The 13950-nt window shown below is 41.5% G+C and overlaps 1 protein-coding gene across 5 annotated transcripts in view; it reads right to left on the bottom strand.

Moving 5' to 3' along the window:
• The window catches only part of rxraa (retinoid X receptor, alpha a), a 118601-nt gene that overhangs the window by 32000 nt on the left and 72651 nt on the right, over positions 1–13950 (bottom strand). The gene's annotated exons all lie outside the window — the stretch shown is intronic.

The following is a 13950-nucleotide window of genomic DNA, read 5'->3' as shown; positions in this document are numbered from 1 at the left end:
GGGCTGCAGGCAGAGACAGTTCAGTGCAACACAGACTGTAAACACACTGTATCATGAGTGTGTGTTGCAGCAACGGCTCCAGCAAAATGTTCAAGAGAAGTCTCCAGCACACACAGGGACTGTGGCATCGCCTCGGCAGCATGTGCACAAATCTACATCTCTCTCTCTCTCTCACACACACACACCTGTGCACACACAGTCACGATGAGGTCTTACCTCAGTTCAACACCTGAGTCTAGTCTTTCCCCCTTCAGCGCGCCCCAAAAAGAGCCGTCCCCTCAGCCGATATCGTCTCGATAAAACTCCTCTGTCTGCCTGGCAGTAACGATTCTTCGTCTCACCATCTATTTTCAGTCAATCTGCAACTCAATCTCAGAAACATTGCTCCCCACAGTTGGGTGGGCACAGCTTGGAGGGGTGGGGAAGGGTGTGGGGGGGCTTTTCTTTTTCTGCTGTCCATGGTGATGTGAGACAAGGCAAGGGGGGGGGGGGATTAAAGTGGCTCAGGACCGGTTCTTGAAATAGAAAACATACACCCTCCCTTCACAACACATACATGTGACCCTTCACAGGGGGGCATGCCAGCTGTGTGTGCAGCAGGAGTGTGTTGGGAAATCCCACTGGAGATCCTTCTTTCTGCATGCTGAAGAAAACAAACTTCGACAGGCCGAAGGTGCAGATCATCAGTTCAAGGACGTCCAATGTAGGACACGAGATTTCGACGACGAAACCCCCGTTTGAGAACGCGGCTTTGCGTGCTGCTGGTGTTACGTAACATGTTATGAAGGACACTGGACTGGTACATCCAGTACAGTGGGGGTCTCTGTCTGCTCGTGGGTGTCAGATTCTGCACAGAACTGATATATGTGATTATATGTTCTGTGCCACCTGCTGGCTTCAGCATGCGGCTGGAATATTTAAACACCAGGCTAAACACAGTGAGTTAAAAGCTCTGAAAACAGGCTCGAAACCCTTGATGTCAGACGCTATAAGTGGCTACGTGGAGATGCAATAACAGAGTCTGAGAAATACGTAATGAGCAAAGAAAACACTACAGGGCTTTCAGTTCGGTATCCAGCAAGATACACTCAAACACACAATGCTTCACACTAATGTGAGAATTTGATAGTATTGCTCAGTCAAGTTCTATCTTTCCACCCTGCCTTTTCATAACATCATCTATGTCCAGCTTTGTTAGCATCCTGACATGTTATCAAAGTCACTAATGAGGTCTGCTATGGATATGAGCCTTGTGGTCACTGTGTTTGTTTTTTGTCGCATTGTTCAATGTGTTGCAAATTCAGAATTTAGATTAGAGAATACACTTTTGTTTGGGTCTTGCTTTAGGAGAAGGAATAAATGTATTCCTCCAATTAAAAAGAAAAATAATTCAGCAGAATGGAGTCATGCTGCCTTGATATCACACAAATAACATCTGGATTCTAAATATAACTATAGGCAAAACCCAAGTACAGTACAGGACTGGACAATAATACATAACACAGTATTCATTAACTGAACAAATTAGGGGTAACACTTTATTTGAAGCCCCCCTGTATAACATATTATAAGTACATTTTTAAAGCATTACAATGCCATTATAACACATGTAGCTATAGTTATAAACATTCATAGATGATCACAATGCCAGGACCTAACCCTAACCCTAACCCTAATCCCATGCTGTATAGTGCTGTATAGTGAGTTATAAAGCATTATGATCATGTATGAGTGTTTATAACTACTTATATTGTGTTATACCGGGTGCTTAAAGTAAAGTGTTACCAAATTAGGCCTCCCAGTGCTAAAAGGCTGCTTTACAAATCCTCAAAAATAAACACAGAAATCAAATATTTGACTTGAGTAACAGAGTCTACCAAATTTATCAAATTATTGCAATAAAACTGTTTTACAACAACTGAAAAAGAGAGTCCAAGTGTTGAATAAGGAATTTTTCTATTCCTTCAAATATGTGATGCCTTGTCTTTCTGTACTTGACACCGACTGCTTGTTCAAATTAAAACTAACGGAACTGGTATTGCTCAAGCAGTATTACTGGTATACTGGTATAGCGTCTCAATGTCTATTTTTATTGTGTGTCACATGATAATAATGTGGCTGAAACTTGAGATGACGGTGAGGTTCGAGATGTGCGTCTCACTCAGGTTGCTGCTCCAATCTGCCAAAATCAACATGTGATCATTATTTTCCAGGAAACAAAAAACAATCCTTCTGTCAAGCTCCTGGATTTCACACTCATTGCTTCTACAAACACAACTCAAAACATAGAAATATAATTATAAAAGATAATAGTTTTTGACTGTAAACTTGAGGATTAAATCACAGAAACACTAGTGACAGACGCTTTGTCAGTCAAGCCTTAATAACTCTATTAAATCAACTAATCTGACAATAACAGAATAAAGTACACCTCATTGTTTGATTGTAGCAAATAGTAATTAAAAGTAGATTGCCTCAAAATCTTCAGGGAAATCAGTGCTGCAATCCAGCATCACTTAAGTGTTTTTTTTGTTTTTTTTGTTTTACCTGCTCCTTTTTCATTCATACTTTTAACAGAAGGCTGAATGTTTGCAGTAAAGCCGCTCCTATAAACTATTAGTATGCTGCGACTCCACATGGTGGTGAAAGACAAAGAGAGGGAGCGGTCCCTCGAGTGACGGGAGGACAAAAAGAGAAGCGGAGCTGAGACAGCGGAGGCCTCTGCTTAAGATGAGCTTAGCTCGATTCAGAAAGTCAGAGCACAGAGTCTGCTCATAAAGACACTTCAAAAGGAGACATCAAATCCTCACACAGCACTCCTCAATGCACTACCCTCATGTGGAGCTTCAGTTGCTTTCCAGTTCAAGGGCACCTTATTTTAAGAAGGAGAAAGTTATCTTCACAGAATTCTTTAAAAAAAAGAAGACTTCCTTCATCAGGATTCACCATTACAGAGTAGCACGACATGATCAGGAAGTGAACGTTGTACTATACAATCCAGCAATCCGGTGTTGCCGATCCCATCTCTCCACTGGCCGAGCGGCTCAGTGATTGATATGAGCGACTTCAGTTTACTTTTGCTTCAAGGCACAACACAACAAAAGCTGGAAAGCAAAGGGAGCGCTTGTGGACGGGATGATAATCTCTCAATGACATTAGACGAGCGCTGAGCGGCGACCCCCACAGAGGTGAGGACAGAGATCAAGTCCTGATGTGACCCCACGATAACCCCGAGTCCCCTTTCACCTCTGACACCCAGCGACAATCACTTCCTCCTAAAAGCAAACTTATCCTGGCGGTTCCTGCAAAGTGTGAGAGGAATGAGTGACAACTTTCTTCTTCGTGCTCTGCTGTGTGTGTGTGTGTGTGTGTGTGTGTGTGTGTGTGTGTGTCAGAGCTATCTGGACATGAATCGACCGAGATAGCGGATCATGTTTCACATGGAGGAGGCGTGCTAATGGATCCTTCACCTCTGGGGCCCTTCGGGGGATTTTCTGAGTGAGACAACCCGCGAGATTCATTTGAATTTCAGTTTGAGACACACCTGTTGGTGCAAACAGCAGAGTCAAGCCTGCACAGATCAGTGCTGACATGGGTGCAGGCACGTATGCGGAGCGGGGAATAGATCATCGCGCAGTTATTTGTGGACGGACCTAAGGGTCGTCTGGAAATAGGTTTGTCGCGCAACTGTAAATTGTGTGAGTCACGTTCAGGACCAGGCTGCAGCAGGGAAAGTTGGATTGTATCCATTACAGCATGTTCAGCGTGACCATCATAATCTTTACATGCATCGATTTTGTTTATTTTTTTAAAGCGAGAACGGTTTTAAATTATCCTTAATCATGGGGTCCTATTCTTTTGGTCTTCAAATTCACATGAGGAGGGGAGCACATAACAACAGGGTGCCTGGCATGTGGGCATAAGTGCCCTGTGCAGTCAGTTGCCAGTTATAAGTGAGCAGTTGCACACCCTCTTCCTTATTGAATCAAGTGATTACTCATTTGGGTTCCCACAGAAACAGAAAGCACATCTGCGTGCATTGGTCTGTAAATTCGTAAATGTTCACACAACTCTGAGCCTGCTGCAATCACACAGCAGCAGTAACAACATGAGCGGGCTGGCTGTGACACATGTAACCTGCTGAACAGAGATAGAACGAGTGGAATATTTCTGACTACAAAAGAAAAATAAACAAGAACCAGTCGCATTGTTATTTTTTTTGGTTGAGGAGAATAAAGATTACAGGCTACAAGTAGAGAGATAAAAGCAGTTAGTTGCGAGTTGTAAAGTCTACAGCTGTTGGAAGAAAAACACAGATTATTAATGATGTTTAGTTAAAACGATGACTTTAATTTGTCTTTTAAACATCATTAGATTGTAATTCAAAATGCTTGGTAGAGAATGAAAGCAGAAAAATACAACCACACTCCTACATCCACCATAAGTTTGCCAACTCCTCTTAACTCGTGTTCAAATGAGCTATTAGGTGAATTTATAATTATTTATCCACCATTAATGACAACATGTAAATCCTCCCTAAGAGTGCCGTATTCTAAAAGAGCTCCAAGATTATTGTCGCTCAGCTCTAATAAAACACTCTGTGCTTTTCTCCCAGTGGACAGAATTTAGTGGAAGCAGACATTATTCTCGACAGCTCGGAGGTTTCTAACACTCGCCCCATGCTGTGCCACAGCAGATAAAATGAATCATCGCAGGCACTGCCGGCACTTGTGCGTGCGCATGTGCGTGCACGTGTGTGGGTTTTGACAGAAACTTTTGTCATGGGGGAAAAAAAAAAAGGATATTAGGACTATCAGTGGCATGAAAGCCGTAAGCCTTGCAGCAGTGGAACGGGAGTACGCACAGCGACTTTCAGCTGCTGTCTCACCTCGGCGATGCAGCACCCGCATGTGTGTCGGTCTAAGTGTTTTTGGCATCCAGGGGAAGCGTGTGTGTGCTCAGTGTGTTGGCTTGCTGGCACGCAGGCATTTGTGTGTTTTTATGCATGCGTTTGTGGATTTTGCGTGTGTGTGTTTAGCTGTTTTGTCTACATGTGTCCTTCTGGCTTTGAGTGAGTGTGAGTGGGCACTCGGGTTGTTTTTACAAGGAACAACTCCGTTCTTGTGGGCACTGAACTGCCTACAACTGACACAATAAGCTTTACAAATCACTCTCCCTCTCACTCCAGCCTTTTACAAACTTCTGCCTGATCCCATCGCACCTCTCTACACAATGCTGCCATCCTTGGCCATGTCAGACCTTTTTGTTGTAGAATAATTAGACAATCTGGGTCTAAAAACAGTTCTTATTTTACTTTGGGTATGAAGTTTAGCATCAAAATGATTAATGAGCAATATACTCAAAAACTGTGTTTGCACAAAGTATTGAATAAACACTGTAACTGAAGCAGAGAAGTTGCAGTGTTTTCTAAATGCAGAAAATAAGAAGATATCAGACTGAGCATGAATCTGCTGAAACAATGTAGAGATCATCTCCCTTCTGGATAGAGCAGCATCTCTACAGCTGGTCTCTATATATGAGCCTGCAACCTTCTTACCTATTATTATTAAGGAAGCTTCTGTTATTTAATTGTAACTTTTTTTTTTCAACTTGTTCCTTTTTTAATCACAACTTTTCAAAAGAACTTACAGGAAAGCAAGGAAAAGAAGAACCTCTCTTGTCATTGGAAACTCCAGCAAAAGCCCATTAGTTCACTAAAATAAATAGAACATATTTCTTTGTGGTTCAATGTTCAGAATAAAAGAAGACATTCCAGGCTGAATCCAACTACAGTCGATGGCAGATCTGAAGTCTCAGCATTGAAAAAACATCTGAGAAGATAATGTACAAACTGACAGTTGATGATTTGCAGATGCAGTTTTCACAGTTCTTGTCGTGATTAATGGTTTAAAACATTTTCTCCCACAGATAATTGCATTAAGCAATGATCAATCAAGCTGGATTGTTTTACACATATGTTTTTTTATGCTTATTAAATATTAGTTTGTAACATTCCACAAAAACCATATGTTTGACTTCAATAATAACACAGACAATAAACATGCAGTGGAAACAAACAAACGCTCTTTTCAAAACTGTATGCTCTCATTTTTTAATTTGTTTGTCTGCGTTTTGCTTCCATCTTGACGACAAGAAAAAAGGTTAAGAATTTCAACACTGCCACTGTGAAATAAGCATTAATATATCTATGCATACCATTTTCCTGTCATTCATGGACAAACTGAAAAACAATTCCATTGTCCGTTAGTGTCCTTCGCTATTTAAACTAACCGGTCCTTTCCATTGTCTCATATGAGATAAAATAAAAATTCCTTTATCAAATACAGAGAGCACGCCGCCGTTTTTCCACTGCCCACTGACGTGTCCTTCAGCATTCCTTTGTAAAGACTCTCCATTGTCTTCCATATCACTTAGAGATGGATCAAGAAGTATTTCCAATGTCAAGACAGGAGCCAATCCAATGACTAATTCTCTCCATTATCGCCAAGTAATACATCACCGCTCTCAAAGTGTCCTCTCGTGTGCGCTACATGCAAATTAACTGAGCTGTAGTTCTTTTGTCAAATGGCACATAATCCTGCGGTGATTCAAACGGTCTTTTGGTGTCAAGCCGCCGCCGAATTCAGCGGCGTTATGATTAATTACATCCTGCAAGGCACTCAGTTGTATTTTCATTGTCCACCTTAAAGGAGATAATAGGATGATAAATCCACTCACGAGTCACCCGGCTTTTAACGGACTCCAGTCCTCACTCGGGTAGTCGTACATCACACAGGCGCAGGGTTCACAGCTATTTTTACAAGTAAACAGCTTGCTTAATGACAAAAGACGAGGAGTAACTGATTTAAAGTGTGCTTGTGCGGTGTTGGTGGTGATGGGAGTCTGGCTTGGTCTGATCCTGCTTGTGTATATGACCACATATACTTTTAACAATTTACTTTTTTTAAACTTTTTTTTTTTTTTTTTTAAGTGACTGAGGGAAACTCTGCAAAGCTCATTATCATTATCATATTTCTGAAGTTTTGGGTGTATATAGAAACTGCATGTTTCACAGGTGTGTGAGCAGAGACGAAAGTAGGTTTAATCACACAAAAGTGTCGTCACGCTTCACAGACATGCCACAGTGTGCATGTCTGTCCACAAACAGTGTTATGTTGCTGTAAGATCACACCGGCAGATGCAATTAAAACCCCGAAGGGATTATCTCCAGCTTTAAAATAAATGTGTGCCCCTGAGGTATTCAAACCACGACGTCTAGAACCTGCATCTGCAGGCTGTTCTATGAAACCTAAACCTCAAGCTACTGATCCCGTCCCTTATAGCGGCCACCCTCTGGAAGGCTCATCTCCTGTGTGGCCCCCCAACACAAGTCAGAACACACACACACACACACACACACACACACAAGCAGTATCATCACACAACATACTATAGTGTCAGTTCTCAAACGATTGCCTGCAGTATGTCTGAGAAAATAAGGGCGAACACAATACAAACCTTGAGAAAACTGTCTGGTTTTACACTTCCTCTAAACAGCCGAGCTTCACACCTGACATTGACGTCTGTCTAGACTCCACAATGCGCATAATGAAAACTTTAGAAGAATCAGATACTTGGGATCATATTAAGTCTTTCTTAATAGGATTGGTGGAAACAAAACAGACAAGAGGTCGCAATGATGAAACAAGTCCACCATGAAGTCTATGTGAAGATTTTGTGGAAAATATGAAATAATTCCTCCAAGGCTTCGTCAAGGAGTAGGTTATTATCGAACAAATGGAAAAAGGGCTGCAATTTTGAATTTCCTGCACTTTGAGTATTTTAATGTTTTAGGCTAGATGGTCCAAGTGAATCAATAATACTTTTTTTTTTTTCTTGCAATGTGCAGCACTTGTGATTTCTCAAGCTTTCGCTGGCTTGAAAATAAGCAAAGCCTCTTAATGAGGCTCCAGTGGTTGTAGGGGTCATTACATCAGTGCACTCAGCCATCATGGACTAGTCGGCTTTAAAAGCCTCATTGTGTTTATTCTCGCATGCAATTGCAAATACTATTCTTTCCAACTTTCCAACTGGTGGATTTATCAGTTCATAGTGCTTTTGAGGTCACGCTAAAACGAGACCCTCGTCTAAGAGGAAGTTAAAAGCTTTGAGGGAGGAGATGCTGCAGCCATATGACAGTTGGTGCAATTGTCTTTAGGGTTTTGTCATTTTGAGACAACTTCTCAGCTACAGCACCTGTTTAAACAAAATATAAATATAGTTTGTTTGTTATTTGTGGATAGTGTCTCGCTGACTGAACTCTTTCTTGTTGTAAGTTTGTGAGCATTTTGGCTTCAAGTGGTTTGGATTCAACTCGACCTTCACGTCCAAAAAGACTAAATAATGCGGCACACTAATGCATTCACAAAAGTAGGACACAAATACGTTACCACTGGCCACCAAACTAAATCAGTTATACTTTTGGCATACAAAAAAATTCCCATAATGCTCTCCCAAGATACCAGATTAACAAGAATGGGACAGCGGTTTAGGCAGATGTTTAAGCACTTTTAGATATGCAAAACCAGTGGTGGAGGGGGAAACTATGCTTAAGGCTGTTCCTGAGCGAAGGCATGAAATTAAATGTCTAAATCAAATGATTTTGTAGATTCAGAACAGCTTTTGAAAGAAGGAAGAGGAATCCAGCTCCAAAATTAATAGTTCTAATATGAAGTAAAGCAATTTTTATAAGTAATACTTAAAATACAAGGCCTATATACGATTTCCTCATAAGAACCTGAGGTTCTGGGTCTGACAAACCACAAGTGAAACACAGCTGAACAAAATCTGCACATTAGTTACACTTCTTTAAAAAAAAAAAAAAAAAAAAAAAAAAAAAAAAAAAAAAAAAAACAGGATGGGGTTGTGGTGGGTGGGTAGCTCTCTGAAACTCAGCCTAATTGCTACCTGGAGACAGCTTCAGCTGAAAAAAATCCTTTCCTCAATCCATTTGAGGGTTGATTGACATTAGAGAGCCTTAACGGTTCCCGCGGGACGCTACACACTGCTCTTTTGTGCCGCCATGTAACTATGATGTCATGCAGAGTGGCTGCAGCACAGGTCCATCAAAGACCGGCGCGGAGAAATGGACCTTTATTACTCCGACTTGGGGAAAAAAGGGGGGCCGAGGACCACTGTGCTCCTTCTCGCGCTCCCGTACTTTCTTTCTCTCCAGTGTGTTGTGTTTCAGTGTCCTAGCAACCCTCGCCTGAACACGACGTCCTCCGAAGTGGCGCATGACGTCGCCGCCACCGCCGCCGCTCATTCATACGCTACTAAGCCCATGTTCCATTTCTTGTAAAACATTTACACCTTTTTTTTTTCCTTTTCTTTTGCACACTGGTGTTCTTTGTGTGTGTCCAAAAACACTCAAGCTTTATGTTTTCTCTGCGTTTTTACTAAGACGCACTAGAGGCGTGTAGTTATTTTCGGGGATTGGTGCTCAGAACGGTGCGAGGCTCACGCCTGCAGCGGTTTGATGATAAAGAACCCTCAAACTTTTTCCCCCTGCAAAAAAAAAACAAAAACAAAAACAAAAAACAAAAAAACACACAAAACCAAATTCTAGCCAAGACAACTGTCGCCATTGTCATTGGAAGTGTTAAATGTGTTCCAGTCCTTTTTGCGTGTAATCCCTTCCAGCTGCTCGGGCGACTGGTGGCGTCTCTGATAGAGGGGATGGTCTGTGTTTGTCCCTGAGTTCAAGCCCTGCAGACATGACCGCTGATGAGCACTGCTGCGGCATTGTGACTCTGGAATTTAAAAAAAAAAAAACTTGAGATGGCGCGTTCAGCAGTGGTAAGAACCGCCAAACGAAAGACAAGGTTTGCGTTTGGCGTCTGCTGAGTCGCCAAGCGTTTGTGATCTTGTGCAACAAACGGGGCAGATAATTGGCACGCACTGATCGGACCTGACAGATGAAGAAAGTTTCTGATTTAAAGAAAAAGAAGAATGAAAGCCACCGCATGTCAATGTGTCCGGGATGTTTGGGACGGAGCTGAAGGGGAAGTACGGTTGTTGGAGATGTAAGAACTGGCGGATGATAAAGGACTGTCTCTCGCTTTACATGTGGTTTGGCTGTTGGAAGATGCAAGATTCCACTTAAGAATGGGACTTTTGTTCATGGTGTCCCCGGTTTTCATCGTCTTGTCATGTACAGCTTTGATGTACAAGACGGTTAAGCGTCGCTGTTTTTCATTTATGACCAGAAAATAAGCAGGTTGAGGGCGGAGCCCGAGTGGTCTCAGTCTGTATTATGACTTCCAGCTGACGTCTCTGTACAATACAAATGTTTTCTTGTTTCATTTCAAAGTCAGCAAAGCCTGTTGGCAAGGGTGGAAGTTTAACATTTTAAAAGGTAAAAAAAACATGTAATTGTAAGCATTAAGGAGAGCTTCCAGGGGATGAGCCTTTCAATCATCAAACCATTATCATCAACACTTCTTCATCAACAGAATAGGATTTCTTATTTGAAGAATAGGACATTTTAACTGCTTCAGCAGTCTTAAAGCACTTTACCCTGCCAGTAGCAGTAGTAACAGTGCTGCATTCACATGTCACAATTTACAAAAATGTAACAAAAAACAAGGCTTCAACTGCTGATTAACATGATTCTGACAATGTTTTTTAAAAAAAATTGATTAAAAGTCAATGTGTGTCTATCTTAATGGTTAAGATGTAGTTTGAAATATTTTGCTGTGTTCTAACTATCAGTTCAAATGCAGATAACACAAGCTGTTGATGTAAAAACCAAAAGAAATCTGAATTTACAATGACTTGTTGCAGCTGGGACATCTAAGAAGAACGTGGTGATAATGAAGACTTGAGCAGAAAACTGAAAGGAACAAGTCAAAATGAATGAGAATGGAGGTTAAATCAAATTTGGCCAAAGTTAAGAAAGAATGAGAAGAAAGTTGAAAAATCATTCATTCAGCAAAAATAATAATAATAATAAAAAAAAAAAATAAAACATTATGAGGCAATAAAAATGCAATAAAAAAAAGAAACAGCAAGCATTGCTGTAGTAGCACAAAAATGCTTCTCTTTTCTCCCCAAAGAAACTAAATTTGGTCTCTGAAGAGTTGGTTTTACACTATTGTAGCCTCACTTTTTCAAACCGTAATAAGCATTAGTTTTTTCTATTTTTAGAATCGGGGTGGGGGAGTTGGGGCGGGGTGGATGTGAGAGAGCGGCTCAGAGGTTAAAGATGGTGGCACTTCCCTGTGGTCGTGAGGCGCGGCGCTTGTGATGAGACGTGATTTGAGTCAGGCGGCGTGTGCCACTTGCTCTTAACACTCGGCTGACTTGCCCTCCCCCTTTTTTTTTCTCCCCCCTTCTTCTGGAGCAGTTAACTGGAACGAGGTCACGGCTGAGCCTCTTCTTTATTTCACCCCCTATTACAAAATGCTGGGCGCACACACACATACTGTATAGACCCTGAACACACAGGACGCATAACATAGCGCCTTCTCCTGATCCCACAAATCCAACACAAAAAAGTTAAGTCGATGTTAAAAAAAATTAAATAAAAAATGCTCAACATACAGAAAGACTACACATAACTTTTACTTGTTTACTTTGATACACAAACTTAATCATTAGCAATGGCAGATATATGGATTCAACTTCTATCATATTAAGCCAGAGACTGAATTTCTTTCCTTTTTATAAGTTCGTGTAATTTTAATCACTCTGAAATTTGTCGTAAAATGTGTCTAATTTTAACAATATGAGAATTAGAGTACAAACATCTGTGGCAATTCACTTTCCCTCCCTACACTGAAAGGACAAATAATTGAAAAACATCCTTAAGTCCTGTAACAGTAGTCGTAAAAGTGCAAATACGATGCAAACTTTGACAGTGTAACACATTTATAACCCACCTGTATGGGTTTACTGGACAAGGTGAAGCCCGACAACTAATGCAGAAACAGAAATTGCTACTGCTACACTGCATTTCTAACGCCACCTGTTTGTACAGATTTAAAATAATCCTTCTCTATCATACACTGAAAACCCTTCATAACACAAGCTTACGACATGCTGTAATTACTGGAGACACAATATTAAAACTGTCACTGCCAAGAGAAACAGATGTTACCTGCTATTTATACAGCTACTCAAGAAGAAAGGAATGGCCAGGAGGCATTTGGGATGAACTGAGAAAAGAGAGAAAACATGCCTGCACATAACACTTTCCATGAAATCCGTGCTAAATTTGTACTTTTACAATGTTATAAAATCGCTAAAACTCCTGTGAGGAGGAATTCAAAGGATTCAGGCCGAGCTGAATCATCCACACCGCGCTAATGATGAAACATCCAACCTGCGCAGGAAGTGTGGCACTGCGGGACAGAAGTAGCAGCGGGGATGAAGGTGCTGGATTTATAAAGTGCAGGAGAATCAGAATGATGAGGATGGGTGGGGGTGGGGTTGGGGGGCTTTCGAGCAATAAAAGATTCTGGCCGCTTTCTCAAAGTGCCCTTAATCCACTCTTAACTCCATTACATTTGGGACACTTTCGTTAGGAAGGCGCAGATAAGCTCAACAATGACGAGGGGAGCCCATCCCGAGCGGCGACGTCCTTTAACACAATTATCAACAAACACAAAAAAAAAAAAAAAAAAAGAGCAACAACTGAGTTTTGAAGAGGGGGGAAAACAATTTCAATTTTAGATATGGCTCCAGACGGAAAACTGGGCCACTGCGAGCTTTGATGTCTTAATTGTGCGTGTGTGTGTGTGAGTGAGTGTGTGTGTGTGTGTGTGTGTGTGTGTGTGTGTGTGTGTGTGTGTGTGTGTGTGTGTGTTTTTAAGCCAGAGAAAGCGAGGCTTATTGATGGAACAAAAACGACAGGGAGAAAGAGAGAGAGTGAGAGAAAGGAAAAGAGGGAGAATGAAGATGATGTGACTGAGACAAGGCATAAAAACAAGAAGGGGGAAAAAAAAGGAGAGAAAAGAGGACAGCTGGAGAGCGCAGACGACTGAAGTGAGGGAGAAGGAAGCGAGATATGGTTGGAGAGAGTGACAAATATGCCAGGGATAAAGAGGGAAGAGTGACAGAGCTGAAGTGCTGTGGAATCCCGGCTGAATAGGCCTTGATTAACTGTGCCACCGGGGTCAGAGCAGGGCCTCCGTCTGCTGGGGCCTGGCTTAGGAAAATTATACCAGTGTGTGTGTGTGTGTGTGTGTGTGTGTGTCTGTGTGCATGTGAGTGTTTGAGAGTGTAAGTGACTGTAATTTGCACTTCTGAAGCATGAGAGTGCCGTCTGTAAGACATGATACAAAACTGGTTGCTGGCTGCTTTGCTGGGCAGCTTGTGTTTCCCTGTGATCACACACGCACTCACACACACATACACGCACGCATACAAACCAGGATCAAAAGCATGGAGGCTGCCAAGCCAGAACATTTTGGGTTTCTGAATGTAGTAAAGTCAGAGTTTAAGCTTGTTATCACAACCTGTGTCACTGTCCATGTACCTGTGGCTCAGGCAGTGGAGAGGACTTAGATTCCCCAACATGTCCAATTTTCCCATGAGACACCCTTAAGTCATAATAAGCTATAAAAAAAAAAAAAAAAAGTCTATTAAAACCATGGTAATTTACCAACCATGTACCAAACCTTTCTCTTCAGAGCTTTTCACCCCTTTCCAAAACATTAGATCTCCAAAAAGACGACCTCAATTTGTGGATGTATTCAAACAGGTGAAACAAGAGGTAAATTCACTTGACAGTTCAAGCCGAGGTTCTTTACACCTTTTAAAATTTGAAAAGGAAAACATGTAAGAATTATTTTTTGTCAGAGAATTTTACGAAATAGATGTTCTGCTGAATCTCACAATTAGTCAGTCTGGATAGGGTATTTTTATTCATTATGTGATTCATTGCTT

This window comes from Salarias fasciatus, assembly GCF_902148845.1.
Source record: "Salarias fasciatus chromosome 7 unlocalized genomic scaffold, fSalaFa1.1 super_scaffold_4, whole genome shotgun sequence".
In the NCBI taxonomy this organism is placed as follows: Eukaryota; Metazoa; Chordata; class Actinopteri; order Blenniiformes; family Blenniidae; genus Salarias; species Salarias fasciatus.
Note: the sequence above shows the minus strand (reverse complement) of the source record. Positions and strands in the feature narration are given on the sequence as shown.